General features: G+C 43.2%; 1 protein-coding gene across 5 annotated transcripts in view; it reads right to left on the reverse strand.

Annotated features, from left to right (window-relative positions):
• The window catches only part of PCBD2 (pterin-4 alpha-carbinolamine dehydratase 2), a 63,739-nt gene that overhangs the window by 42,721 nt on the left and 5,845 nt on the right, over nt 1–15,173 (reverse strand). The window contains exon 2 of one of the 5 annotated variants that reach the window (XM_036313578.1): nt 3,862–3,876. The exons of the other annotated variants lie outside the window; for them this stretch is intronic. The gene's annotated coding sequence lies outside the window, so the exon portion shown is untranslated. The remainder of the gene's footprint in view (nt 1–3,861; nt 3,877–15,173) is intronic. 5 annotated transcript variants of the gene reach the window in all.

The raw sequence follows: 15,173 nt of genomic DNA on the forward strand, positions 1-15,173 counted from the left end.
TGCCATTTAACAAAGAAAAATCAACCAAATAAATGAGTTCGCGTGTCACCTCTGACACGTGTGTCATAGGTTCGCCATCACTGCACTAGGCAGTCTTTTTTTGGAGGCACCGATCCTTTGAAAGTCTGGCACCAGCCTGCCCACTTCCCATATCACTGCATGCTTGCCCCTCCTGTCCTCTTTCCTCCACCCTTCTGTGCCGCCATGATGGTGCATGAATGTCCTGACTGATGCTCTCAGAGCATCAACAATGCTGAAAGGACAGGCACACACCAGGTTCCTATGAGACCATGCTCCAATGTCACCAGATCCGGTTTCTAATTGTGATGATGAAGCCTGGTTACATCGGTAAATTTGAAATAACTGATGATCACAGAGCTGGGAACATTGTTGTGAACCTCATGGGCAGGTTAAACAAATATAGAGTGATCAGCTCCAGACTTGATGTGTAACTCAAAGATCTAGAAAAAAATGCAGAAAAACCTGCTCCCACCCATTTTACTGACAACCTCAGCTGGCATCCTGGACCAGGAAGAAGCAAGGCAAAAAAACACCAGGACAGAAAATCCTGGGATTCTCTTCTTAGGATGTAATACATACATGCAAATAAAATGCCTCAACGGAGGGAAACAAAAAGCATCAGCTTACTGCTTCCTTAGAGGGGCCTTCCCTGACTGCTCTCCTCAAACTGGATTTGGTCTTCCCATTATTTCCCTCCTTTTCTTAGTTGGAGAGGCCATACACATGCAGGCAAATGGGAGGGATTGCCTGGGGTCAAATCCCAACTCCACTGCTCACTAGCAGTGAGGCCACGGGCAAGTCACTACATCTAAAACTCAGTTTCCTCATCTGTAAAATGAGGGAAATATTACCTACTTGACAGGATTTTGTGAGGATTAAATTAATAAATACATGTAAAATCCTTACAATAGGCCTGGTCCATAAATGTTCTTTTTTTTAAATATATTGTTATTGATTCCAGAGAGGAAGGGCGAGGGAGATAGAAACATCGATGATGAGAGAGAATCATTGACTGGCTGCCTCCTGCACGCCCCCCACTGGGGATAGAGCCCACAACCCAAGCATGTGCCCTTGACCGGAATCAAACCTGGGACCCTTCAGTCTACTAGCTCTATCCACTGAGCTAAACCAGCTAGGGTCATAAATGTTCTTTAAACGTTAGCTATTAGGATTTTCCTTCATGACACTTACCACACTGCAATTATATATTCACTAGAGGCCTGGTCCACGAAATTAGTGTGCAGGTAGGATCCCTAGGCCTGGATAGCGATCAGGGCCAACCTGTGGGGAGACCGGCGGAGCAATCGGGGGGGCCCCCCCGCTGGCACCCACCTTGGTCAGCCTGGCACTGCCCACTCGTTGGGCCCGCCCCCCACCGGTTGCCTCCCTCTCCAGGGTGACTGGCAGGGCAATTGAGGGGCCCCTGCTGGCACCCGCCTTGGCTGGCCTGGGGCCTGTGGGTTGGGGGTAGCTCCTGCGTTGAGCACCTTCCCCCTGGTGGTCAGTGCGCACCATGGCAACCGATCGTTCTGCCATTCAATCAATGTGCATATTAGGCTTTTATTATATAGGATTGTTTTCTTTGTTTAAGCTCTCCCTCCCCTACTATGCTGTGAACACCATGAAAATGGGGGCAATATCTGCTTTGCTCACCACTGCACCCCCAGTGTCTAGCAGAGCGCCAAACCCACAGTAAGTGTGCAAAGTGCATAAGAGTCAGGAAAAACTTGCTAGAAGTGGGTTGAATGTGGAAAGATGGGGGATGGAGCATAGGAAGATGAAGAACAGCTGGCATAAAGGTAGAAAAGAACTGAACTGAGGTGCTGGGGGTCTTGGCTGCAGTTCCAACATGGCGACTAATGCTTTGTGCTACCCCTGTCTGAGCCTTGGTTTCCCCACTTCTTCAGTAAGGGGAAGGACTAAGTGACCTTTTGGGTATTTTACAGTTTAATCTCTCACACAGTAAAGAGACCTCTTGTAGAGAAGTAATGAGAGGTAGGATTAGGGCCAGACTGTGGGCAGTTTTGAAAACCTCTGAAAAGAGGATTTTTGTAAGATAAAATAAAAGAACTGGGATTTTCTGAGCAGAGACCCACTTGGCACCATAAAGCAGCTTGCAGGCCTCTGGAGGCAGACAAGACCTAGAGGTGAAAGGCTGTCTGGAAGCTCCTACAGCTACTCTGGGGGAGGGGAGGTGCACACCGACCAGAAGCACAGTCTTGGAGAAGGACACTAAGTGAAGACTGATCAGTTCTTGATGACTAGGGACCAAGATAAGTGTTCAGTTTCAGGTCTGGGTGCTTAAGAGGATGGTGGCGCTGCTGAGAGAAACAAGCAAGTTGGAGGAAAAACAGAAAAACAAGAGTTGGCCCTCAAACAGTCTAAACCTGAGGCAACACTAAATCCAGGGAGAGCACAGGGACCCGCGCTGCCAGTCTTCGGCCTAGTCACTGAACCAGTCTGAGGGCCCTCACTCACCAGCATACACAAATCCAGTGTGCCCTCTTTCTCCCTTAGTTCCTGTCCTCAAAAAAAAAACTTATCAGATCTTTGAGGACCAATTCAAAACTCCCCTTTCTCCAGACAGCCATCTTGAAGGAAGTACACCTCCTTCAGCTTATTACTACTTCACGTTAGTGCCTGATTAACATGGCAATTTTAAAAATCAACTATCCTGTACAATTCAGATGGGCCACCTCCCCAGCAAAACTGGATGCGAGTCTGGCACTTACTAACTGTGCCATGACCAGTGTGACCACAAGCAAGTCCATGATCTCAGTCTGGTTCAGTGTCCTCCAGTAAAATTCAGTGAATTAGTTAGAATGGCCCATTCCAGCCTGGATCAGAAGGGCAATGTGATGGTAAATTATCTGCAAAACAGGGGAGAGGATGGACTGCTTTGTTTTGTGTAAAAGGATGTAGAAAAAGAGCAGAACACAGAGAGCTCAGAAGCAGGGAAGAAGACCCTCACCCCCGTGTCCACACTGGTAGGCTGAATCCTTCCTGAGGACGGAGGGCAACTGGTCAAGATCTCGCCACACAAGTGTAGCACAGCACTGTATTTGCTGCTAGGAAGAGCTGGCCAGCTGCTAAGGCCACTCCATCAGGACCCAGCATCCAATATTTTAAAACAGCTGAACACAAGCTTTATGTCACGGCCATAATGCACCAAAACTCTACTGACAAAACTTGCTGTGCAAACCTGAACACTATTGATAATGGCTGTACTGAAGCAATGGGCTGGCATACCAAAGAAAAACAGAAACAGAACAGAAAAAAGCAAGACTAAAATACTTTTAAGTTATTATTTAAGGTCTCCTTTAAATTACTCTCTGTAATTATTGAGCTAGCAGTCCACTGTTATTAATTCATATTCAACCTATTTAAGCGGTACCAGCAATTCAGGCTGAAAACAAATGCCTCAGTAATTTCCTAACTTTTGAGTGTTATTTTCTTGTCAGTTAAATTTAAAGCAACCCATTTGTGACCACATTATACCAAGTTAATCTCATCTAAAGTGCTTCACAAACCCTAACAGCTACACTAAGGTTTTACACTAATAAAGGCAATTTACATAAATGAAATTTATGTCAATGCATTTCATGACAAATTTTTTATTTTATAATGATTATAGTACTTATATGATAACATCTGTTGATATTCATACTCTAAACCTGGCAAAGATTTAAACCCACAACATTTTCCATGCATCATGTACATTATCTGTGAAAAGCAATAAAAAAAGCAATGAATGCATTAATCATACCAATATCATCTGCAAAGCATAAATCTGAAATACCTTTCACGTCAGCTCAAACTGCTTTTTATTTTTTTACACACCTGATTTTACACCATCTGTAAAAGGGTAAGACAAAAACTGTTGAGGAAATTATATTTCTTGGCTGTTGGACTTTTACAAAATACTTAGGCTAAGTTCTGTAAACAGAAGATTTACTACACGACTAAGAAAAAATGATGCAGTTAAAAATCCATTTTTATTAAAGGACGGTGTAATGACCACAGCATTTTCACACTGCTGTGTGGTGTCATATTTGCATTTTTGACACCTGTTTTACATTTCCCCTCATCTATCTATTGCATGTGTTTTTACAAATACACATCAGGTCTAAACCTGTTCTATAACCTAAACAGCAGAAGCAAGACTCCAAATGATAGCATTTTGGACTCTAATTTCTCTACCCGGGTGAATACCAACATTGAGTTCCCTGCTATCACCTGGCAAGGTCAGCCTGGGCCCGGCCAGGGCTCCCTGGGACTCTAGAATAACTCCAAAGTGAACACCAACATGAATACACCACCCAGGTATTTTTAATAGCTTCTAAATCTTAAGTTTGCTAGTGTGAGTGTCTCTACTCTCCATTAACATGACAACCAAGGACATTTTCTCAGCTTTCTAGGTGGCTGTGATTACAGTGGACACATGCTAAGCACAAGCTACTGTATGTGATAACAATGCTAGTTTTCACTTTTCCTGGCTCCCAGATACACAGACATCAGCCTATATTTTCAAAGCAAAATGAGCCTGGCTGATGTGGTTTAGTTGGTTGAGCATCAGTCCTGTGCACCAGGAGGCAGTCGGTTCAATTCCTGATCAGGGCACATACCGGCACATTCTGGGTTGCAAGCTCGATCCCAGGTTGGGGGTGTACAGGAGGCAGCAGATCACTGTTTCTTTCTCATCAATGTTTCTCTCTCTCTCTCTCTCTCTCTCTCTCTCTCTCTCTCTCTCTGAAATCAATAAAAAAATATATTTTAAAGAAATTTAAATAAAAGCAAAACGACACTCCTAATCTATACAATGCCTAAACCTTGGGATCATCCTCTCTAGTACTGCTTCCCTACCCTCACCAGGCTGAGTTCGTGCTTTCAAGAGTGTTCAAATGTGACATTTATATTATTGCATAACTATGATGTGCATCAAGCTTTGGTGCACAACAATAAACAATAAAATCCAAAGTAATTCATTCCCAAAAAGAGCTGTGGAAACTCCACCACATCTGCAGAGAACTGAAGTTTTCATTGACGCTGTCTTTCTTCTGATATCATCAAACTTTTTTTTTCAGTTTCTTTTTTATTTCAAGAAAGGCAATTTTATTTCAAGAAAGACAATAATGTTACATGCAATAAACCTTAATATCTCAAGAAAAACTATTTTATATATGATGTTACATGCAATAAACACCAATTATTCAAGCAAATGATCTTACATATATTACAAGAAATAAACATTAATATTTCAAGAATGAAAGGATTTTAAGTATCATAATATTACCAAAACTGTACTAACATAGAATGATATTACAAAAGTTGTAGGAAATATTAAAAATCTGCAAGTAACAGGATTACTTCTATTATATTCTAGTATATACTTTTCCCCTCTGGCTCTATTTTTGTTCATCAGTTTATGTTGTTCATTATATTCCACAAATGAGTGAGATCATAGGATATTTATCTTTCTCTGACTGGGTTATTTAGCTTAGCATGATGCTTTTAAAGTCTATTTTGTCAGATGTGAGTATTGCTACTCCAACTTTTTTTTTTTCTTTTCTATTTGCATGGAAATTTTTTTTCCATCCCTTCACTTTCATCCTGTGTGTGTCTTTTGTTTTGAGGTGGGTCTCTTGTAGATGGCATATACTAGTAGTTGGATCATGTTTTCTTTTTTTTCTTTTTTTTCTTTTTTTTTTTTTTTATAAGTATTTATTTATTTTTTTTTTAATATATTTTTATTGATTTTTTACAGAGAGGAAGGGAGAGAGATAGAGAGCTGGAAACATCGATGAGAGAGAAACATCGATCAGCTGCCTCCTGCACATCTCCCACCGGGGATGTGCCCGCAACCCAGGTACATGCCCTTGACCGGAATCAAACCCGGGACCCTTCAGTCCGCAGGCCGACGCTCTATCCACTGAGCCAAACCGGTTTCGGCGGATCATGTTTTCTTATCCATTCAGCTACCCTACACCTTTTGATTGGAGCATTTAATCCATTTACATTTAGGGCTATTATTGAGAGGTACTTATTTATAGCCATTTTAATTCTGTATGGCTAGGTTTCTCTCTTTCTTCTTCTCAGCAATCCCTTACAGCAATCCCTTTAGCATTTCTTCTAACGCTGGCTTGGTGGTAATGAACTCCTTTAGCCTTTTTTTGTCTGGGAAGCTCTTTATTTGACCGTCTATTCTAAATGATAGCCTTGCTGGATATAGTAATCTTGGTCTCAGATTTCCATTACCTTGAGTACTTCATGCCTAAAGAGCTTCTGATGAGAAATCAAGTGTCAGCCTTATGGGAACTCCTTTGTAGGTAACAGTTTTATTTTCTCCTGCTGCCTTTAAGATTCTCTCTTTGTCTTTAATTTTTGGCATTTTAATTATGATGTGTCTGGGCGTGGGTCTGTTTGGGTTCTTCTTGTTTGGGGTTCTCTGTGCCTCCTGAACTTGTATGACTTTTTCCTTTACCAGGTTAGGGAAGTTTTCTACCATTATTTCTTCAAACACCTCTATTCCTTTCTCCCTCTCTGCCTCCTCTGGCACACCTACTATTCTAATATTGTTACGTTTCACATTGTCCCACAGCTCCCTTAAGCTGTCCTCCTGTTTTTTGTTTTTTTCTTTTTGGTTCTCTAATTGAGTGATATTTTCAACTCTATCTTCTAATTCACTGATTCAATCATCAGCTTCCCCTAATCTGCTATGTGTTCCTTCCAATGTGTTCTTTATTTGTGTTGTCATTCTTTATCTCAGGCTGTTCTTTTTTCATAGTTACTATATCATTTTTCATACTGTTGAGCATTTTTAACATCATTACTCTGAACTCTGTTTCAGATAAATTTCTTATCTCTACTTCATTTATCTCTTCTTCTGGAGAGTTCGCTAGTTCTTTCATTTGGGAGTTCTTTGTTTCCTCATTTTGGTTGTCTGTTTGGGTTTGTGACTATGTTTTAGGTAGATCCTCTATCTGATATCATCAAACTTTAATTTTACTAAGTGCTTCAAAATGTTAACCATAAGCCTATTATCAAACTCCTCACTTTCATAAAGAAAGTCAGCAATAGTAACTTTCAACTGCTCTACAGCAGAGGCTCTGGGCACAGGAAGAAAAACATTTTTCAAACCCCAAACTCACCTATGATGCTACTGCTGCTAGGAGCACCATCACCACCATCACCACCATGGCGTTGCCATTCAGAAGTCCCCTCCCCACTCCAGCTCCAGAAATCTTTATCACACCAGTTACAATAACCAAAATGTGATGAACAAGATATGGAATAAGTAAAGCTTGGACCTTGCTCTGCAACAGATACTACACTTTGATAAGCCATTTTTCTAGGTTAAAACTTGCTGAAGATCAGCCAGTTCATATGATTCAATCTAGCAAAACCAAATGCTCTGCAGGCAGGCCTACCAACAAAGGTACAGACAAGGTACAGGAGCTCCTCCAGGGAAGCATGGAATCATAATTCTGTCTCATAAAACTCAGTCCCTTTTTCCTGAATCACAAGTGTTCTCCATTACCAAATGGAAACTCCTCACATCCTCCATCCACAGAATTCTTCATTCACCCAAAAGGTACCAAGCCAGGCCAGGTGCACCAACACTGCTGCTATTCCTGACACTAAGTTTATTTCCATGCTGAACAATGGTGGACCCTGTATCCAAGAGTGAGGGAATGGGGACAGCCTTCCAAGGAAAGTTGTGTTGCCTGGCCAGGCTGGACTCGTGCCCTAGAGGGCTCCACCTGCTGGCATCTGCACTAGCTGTTTCCTGGGTTCCTAAGCCTCCCCTTTGGCACCCACTTATATAGCTTAAAATTTCCTCTGCTTTAAGCTTCCCGCTTATTCATACATGACAATGCATAACAACATTTATCTTTATAGAACACTCACACTCACATTTCTAACATTTTCTTTCAATACAGGCACCAAACTTGTAAGTTTTTATGTCACTTAGAAACCTCTCCCTCCTTATGTCCACATGAAAAGAAAAAAAGCAAAACTCCTTTACAAATTCCAACCCCACCCTGAGTCCAAGCACTCCAAGTAAGGAAACTTCCTGCCTCGAGTCCTGGCACTGCCATGCTCTGACTGCTCAGAGTCTCACCACACCATTCCACCCCACGACATACTGCAGGTGCACCACCACCAAGGAGAGACAGTGGGCAAACAGCCACTGAAACCTATGGCCACTTCACCCACCTACACTATGAGAATCCCTGGGGAATTTTCACATTTATATTCTGTAAGTATATGCACCCACCTGAGCTATCAAATGCATGTGGACTATTTGGAATCAATTATAGCCTACAATAAAATCTCAAAGAGAAAAAAGTCCAAATATACTTTGCTGACCATTTACTTTTTTATAATAAAACCTAAAATAAACCAAAGCTTTGAGAAATAGGTTTCTTATCCAGATTGAAAATGTTTCTAAAATGTATGGCTCATTTTCCACAGTAATAAAATAAAATGAATTCTAAAGCAAACGTATGATACAATTTTTATTTTTTTGAGAGAGAGAGGTAGGAAGAGAAAGAAACATTGATTTCTTGTTCCACTTATTTATACATTCACTGGTTGATTCTTGTATATACCCTAACCTGGGATTGAGCCCACAACCTGGCACAGCGGCACAACGCTCTAACCAACTGAGCTACCTGGTCAGGGTTTGTGATACCATTTTACACACACTACATAAGCAAACCACTTAAAAATTGTAATACCCAGGCAAGTGTAATCTTACTCCTGAAGGTAAATGAAAATATTATGTAAAGAAAAATGATCATAACTTATTGAACAAACAAAACAGAACATATTTTTTACCTGTATGTTCAGCAAAGATTTAAAAACATATATGCTGCCCTGGGTGTGTGGCTCAGTTGGTTAGAGCATCATCCCATACAGCAAAAGGTTACAGGTTCAATTCCCAGTCAGGGCACATATCTAGTTTTTGGATTTGATCCCTGGTCAAGCATATATGGGAGGCAACCAATTGATGTTTCTCACTCCCTTCCTCTCTCTAAACATATTCTCAGATGAGGATTAAAAATATATATATACTGCTGAATAGCATGCTATTAAATATTGATTGGGTTACCAATGAAATCAAAGAAGAAATTCAAAACATCCTGGAAACTAATGACAATGAAAACACAACAATCCAAAACCTATGGGACACAATGAAAGCAGTCCTGAGAGGGAAGTTTATAGCTCTACAGGCCTATCTCAAAAAACAAGAAAAAATGGTAGTAAATCAGCTAACTCTACAACTCAAAGAATTAGAAAGAGAGCAACAAGAAAACCCCAGAGTGAGCAGAAGGAAGGAGATAATAAAGATTAGAGCAGAAATAAATGACATAGAGACCAAAAAAACAATACAGAAAATCAATGAAACCAAGAGCTGGTTCTTTGAAAGGATAAACAAGATTAACAAACCTCTAGCCAGACTCACCAAGAAGCAAAGAGAGAGGACCCAAATAAACAAAATCAGAAACGATAGAGGCGAAATAACAACAGACCCCACAGAAATACAAATGATTGTTAAAAAATACTATGGACAGCTCTACTCCAACAAACTAGACAACCTGGAGGAAATGGACAAATTCCTAGAAAAATACAACATTCCAAAACTCAATCAGGAAGAATCTAAAAATCTCAACAGGCCAATAACTATGGAAGAAATTGAAGCAGTCATCAAAAAGCTTCCATCAAACAAAAGCCCAGGACCAGACGGCTTCACAGGAGAGTTTTACCAAACATTCAAGGAAGAACTAAAACCTATCCTCCTCAGACTACTACAAAAAATTCAAGAGGAAGGAACACTTCCAAGCTCATTCTATGAAGCCAGCATCACCCTAATACCAAAACCAGGTAAAGACAACACAATGAAAGAGAATTACAGGCCAATATCCCTCATGAACATAGATGCCAAAATCCTCAACAAAATCTTAGCAAATCGGATCCAGCAGTACATCAGAAAGATCATACACCATGACCAAGTAGGATTTATCCCAGGGATGCAAGGATGGTACAATATCCGCAAATCAATAAATGTGATACATCACATAAACAAATTGAAAGAAAAAAACCACATGGTCATATCAATTGATGCAGAAAAAGCATTTGACAAAATTCAACACCCATTTTTGATAAAAGCTCTCAGCAAGGTGGGAGTAGAAGAATCATACCTCAACATAATAAAAGCCATATATGACAGGCCCACAGCCAACATCATACTCAATGGACAAAAACTAACACCATTTCCCTTAAGAACAGGAACAAGACAGGGATGCCCCCTCTCACCACTCCTGTTCAACATAGTACTGGAAGTGTTAGCCATTGCAATTCGGCAAGAAGAAGAAATAAAAGGCATCCAAATTGGAAAAGAGGAAGTAAAACTGTCCTTATTTGCAGACGACATGATATTATACATACAAAACCCTAGAAACTCCATCAAAAAGCTACTAGACTTAATACATGAATTTGGCAATGTAGCAGGATACAAAATTAACCCCAAGAAATCTGAGGCATTTCTATACACCAATAGTGAACTTTCAGAAAGAGAGATTATAAAAACAATCCCGTTTACCATCGCACCAAAAAAATTAAGCTACCTAGGAATAAACTTAACTAAAGATGTAAAAGACCTCTACTCAGAAAACTACAGGACGTTGAAAAAAGATACAGAGGAAGACATAAACGGAAGGACATACCGTGTTCATGGATTGGTAGAATCAACATCATTAAAATGTCCATATTACCCAAAGCAATCTATAAATTCAACGCACTTCCCATTAAAATACCAACGGCATACTTCAGAGATCTAGAACGAACTCTCCAAAAATTCATCTGGAATAAAAAAAGACCCCGAATAGCTGCAGCAATCCTGAAAAAGATCAAAGTAGGTGGGATCTCAATACCAGATATCAAGTTGTATTACAAAGCCACTGTTCTCAAAACTGCCTGGTACTGGCACAAGAATAGGCATATAGATCAATGGAATAGAATAGAGAGCCCAGAAATCGGCCCGAACCAATATGCTCAATTAATATTTGACAAAGGAGGCAAGAACATACAATGGAGCCAAGATAGTCTCTTCAATAAATGGTGTTGGGAAAATTGGACAGATATATGCAAGAAAATGAAACTAGACCACCAACTTACACCGTACACAAAAATAAACTCAAAATGGATAAAGGACTTAAATGTACGACAGGAAACCATAAAAATTCTAGAAGAATCCAAAGGCAACAAAATCTCAGACATATGTCGAAGCAATTTCTTCACTGATACAGCTCCTAGGGCACTTGAAACTAAAGAGAAAATGAACAAATGGGACTACATCAAAATAAAAAGCTTCTGCACAGCAAAAGAAACCATCAACAAAACAACGAGAAAACCCACTGTGTGGGAAAACATATTTGCCAATGTCATATCTGATAAGGGCCTAATCTCCAAAATTTATAGGGAACTCATACAACTTAACAAAAGGAAGATAAACAATCCAATCAAAAAATGGGCAAAGGCCGAAACCGGTTTGGCTCAGTGGATAGAGCGTCGGCCTGCGGACTGAAGGGTCCCGGGTTCGATTCCGGTCAGGGGCATGTGCCTGGGTTGCGGGCACATCCCCAGTGGGAGATGTGCAGGAGGCAGCTGATCGATGTTTCTCGCTCATTGATGTTTCTAACTCTCTATCCCTCTCCCTTCCTCTCTGTAAAAAATCAAAAAAAAAAAAAAAAAAATGGGCAAAGGACCTAAATAGACACCTTTCAAAAGAGGACATTCAGAAAGCCAAGAGACATATGAAAACATGCTCAAAGTCACTAATCATCCGAGAGATGCAAATCAAAACAACAATGAGGTACCATCTCACACCTGTCAGACTGGCTATCATCAACAAATCAACAAACGACAAGTGCTGGAGAGGATGTGGAGAAAAAGGAACACTTGTGCACTGCTGGTGGGAATGCAGACTGGTGCAGCCACTATGGAAGACAGTATGGAGTTTCCTTAAAAAACTGAAAATGGAACTCCCATTTGACCCTGTGATCCCACTTCTAGAAATATATCCCAAGAAACCAGAAACACCAATCAGAAAGGATATATGCACCCCTATGTTCATAGCAGCACAATTCACCATAGCTAAGATCTGGAAACAGCCTAAGTGCCCATCAGTAGATGAATGGATTAGAAAACTGTGGTACATCTACACAATGGAATACTATGCTGCTCTAAAAAGGAAGGAACTCTTACCATTTGCAACGTCATGGATGGAACTGGAGAGCATTATGCTAAGTGAAATAAGCCAGTCAATGAAGGAAAAATACCACATGATCTCACTCATTCATGGATAATAGAGACCATTATAAACTTTTGAACAATAATAGATACAGAGGCAGAGCTGCCTCGAACAGATTGTCAAACTGCAGCAGGAAGGCCGGGGAGGGTTGCGGGGCAGGAGGTAGGGGGGTAAGAGATCAACTAAAGGACTTGTATGCATGCATATAAGCATAACCAGTGGACATAAGACACTGGGGGATAGGGGAGGCTGGGGGACTGTCTAGGGCGGGGGGATAAAATGGACACATATGTAATACCCTTTGTAATACTTTAAGCAATAAAAAAAGAAAAAAAAAGAAAAAAAAATATATATATATACTAGAGGCCTGGTGCATGAAATTTGTGCACTTGGGGGGAGGTCCTCAGCCCGGCCTGTGCCCTCTTGCAGTCTAGGAGCCCTTGGGGGATGTCCAACTAATGTCTTAGGCCCACTCCCAGTGTGGGAGCCTGGCTTCTGGCTGAGCAGCACTCCCCCTGTGGGAGCACACTGACCACCAGGGGGCAGCTTCTGCGTTGAGCATCTGCCCCCTGGTGGTCAGTGAGCATCATAGCGACCGGTTGTTCCACTGTTCAGGTGATTTGCATATTAGCCTTTTATTATATAGGACTAGAGGGTTGGTGCACAAAAATTTGTGCACTTGGGGGGGAGGGGGGTCCCTCAGCCCGGCCTGTGCCCTCTCGCAGTCTAGGACCCCTTGGGAGATAACAACCTGCTGGCTTAGTCCTGCTCCCGGGCGGCAGAGGGCAGGCCCAATCCCTATGTGCAGCCCCTGGTCGGGCTCAGAGCAGGGCCAATTGGGGAGTTGGGGCGCCGTCCCCTGTCATGCACAGAGCAGGGCGGATTGGGAGGTTGTGATGCCACCCTCAGTCACACTCAGGGTAGGGCCGATTGGGGGGTTGGGGCACCGCCCCCTGTCACACTCAAGGCAGGGTCGATGGGGAGGTTGCAGCGCCACCCCCTGTCACACACAGAGCAGGGCCAATCAGGGGGTTGGGGCGCTGCCCCCTGTCACGCACAGAGCAGGGCCCATCAGGGGGGTTGGGGCTCCATACCCTGTCACGCACAGAGCAGGGTCAATCAGGGGATTGGGGAGCTCCCCCCTGTCACTCACAGAGTAGGGCCGATAGGGGAGTTGGGGCGCTGCCCTCTATCACCCACAGAGCAGGGCCGATCAGGGGGTTGGGGCGCCACCACTCTCACACTCAGGGCAGGGCCGATGGGGAGGTTATGACTCTACCCCGTCACACACAGAGCAGGGCCCATGGGGGGGCGGGGGGGGGGTTGAGGCGCCGCACGCTGTCACACACAGAGCCGCAGGGCAATCAGGGGGTTGGGGAGCTCCCCCCTATCAGGCACAGAGCAGGGCTGTTCAGGGGGTTGGGGTGCCTTCCCCTGTCATGAACAGAGCAGGGCGGATAGAGAGGTTGTGGCCTCGCCCCCTGTCACACACAGAGCCGCAGGGCGATCAGGGGGTTTGGGCACTGCCCCGTCACGCTGATCCCGGTGCCAGGAGGTCTCGCGGCTCCGCTGATCCCGGTGCTGGGAGGCATATTACCCTTTACTATATAGGATAGAGGCCTGGTGCATGGGTGGGGGCCGGCTGGTTTGCCCTGAAGGGTGTCCTGGATCAGGGTGGGAGTCCCCACTGGGGTGCCTGGCCAGCCTGGATGAGGGGATGATGGCTGTTTGCAGCTGGTCACACCCCCTTCAGGGTGGGGGTCCCCACTGGGGTGCCTGGCCAGTCTGGGTGAGGGGCTGAGGGCTGTTTTCAGGCTGGCGGGTGACTAAAGCTCCCAACTACTCCTTTTTTTCTTTTTCTTTTTTTATTTTGGGCCAGCTTTAGCTCTGACTCCAGCTCTGAGGCCTCTGCTGCTGAAAGCAGGTATCTCGTTTGTTTGTGTTCTATAATCGAAACACTGTATCAACTCCAGCTCTGAGATCCCTGCTCACTGAAAGCAGGTTTCTGGGGTTTTGTTTAGCTTCTATATTTGTTACAATGTTTCAAACTGCAAGCTCAGAGGCCGGCAAGGCAGGCAGGGAACGCTGGTTTCCTCCGTCACTGAAGCAAGCAAGCCTCACGTTAGTTTCAAGCTGCCTGGCTGCCGGCCACCATTTGGCTGGCAGTTAATTTGCATATCGCCCTGATTAGCCAATGGGAAGGGTAGCGGATGTATGCTAATTACCATGTTTCTCTTTTATTAGATAGGATGGTAACACCACCAAATGTGGGCTGAAATCTCTTAAGGGACAGGGGACTAGTTCTGACAGTGGCTCCCTCCAGTTTATAGAGTTTAAGCCAGAAAGGGTATTGCAGCTGCCAGGAACACATGAAGCACAGTGGGCCCTGACATCTGGGAATTGGCCAGGGACTGTCAACATGGCCTTGGTGTTGCTAGGAGCGGGCCTGGAAGTCACACCTAGGCTTTGGTATTAAACATAAACATCAATGTCCAACAATGCCACTCTGGAGCATGCACCCACCTCTACCAGAGTCCACCAGGACCCAGAAGACCACCCCCCTGAGAAAGCTGCAGGAGTCTGGATGGGGGCCTTGCGCTACATGTCATCATCAACCTTTACCTCTATCTGATCAACTCCTGTGCTGACTAGGTTGCCTCTAGGAAACTCAGACACAAAAAAAGACATTCTGTAGTGATTTCTGAATACAGAGAAACCATGAACAAAATACCAAACACTCCCTCCCCCCAGCTAATGAGTGACTATTGCTTTTTATCAATTTCCACTTTAGTCTCTTCTCCCTATAGGGAAAATTTATTAAAATGCTAAATTATAT

Source organism: Myotis myotis, unplaced genomic scaffold (assembly GCF_014108235.1).
Source record: "Myotis myotis isolate mMyoMyo1 unplaced genomic scaffold, mMyoMyo1.p scaffold_m19_p_6, whole genome shotgun sequence".
Taxonomy (NCBI): domain Eukaryota; kingdom Metazoa; phylum Chordata; class Mammalia; order Chiroptera; family Vespertilionidae; genus Myotis; species Myotis myotis.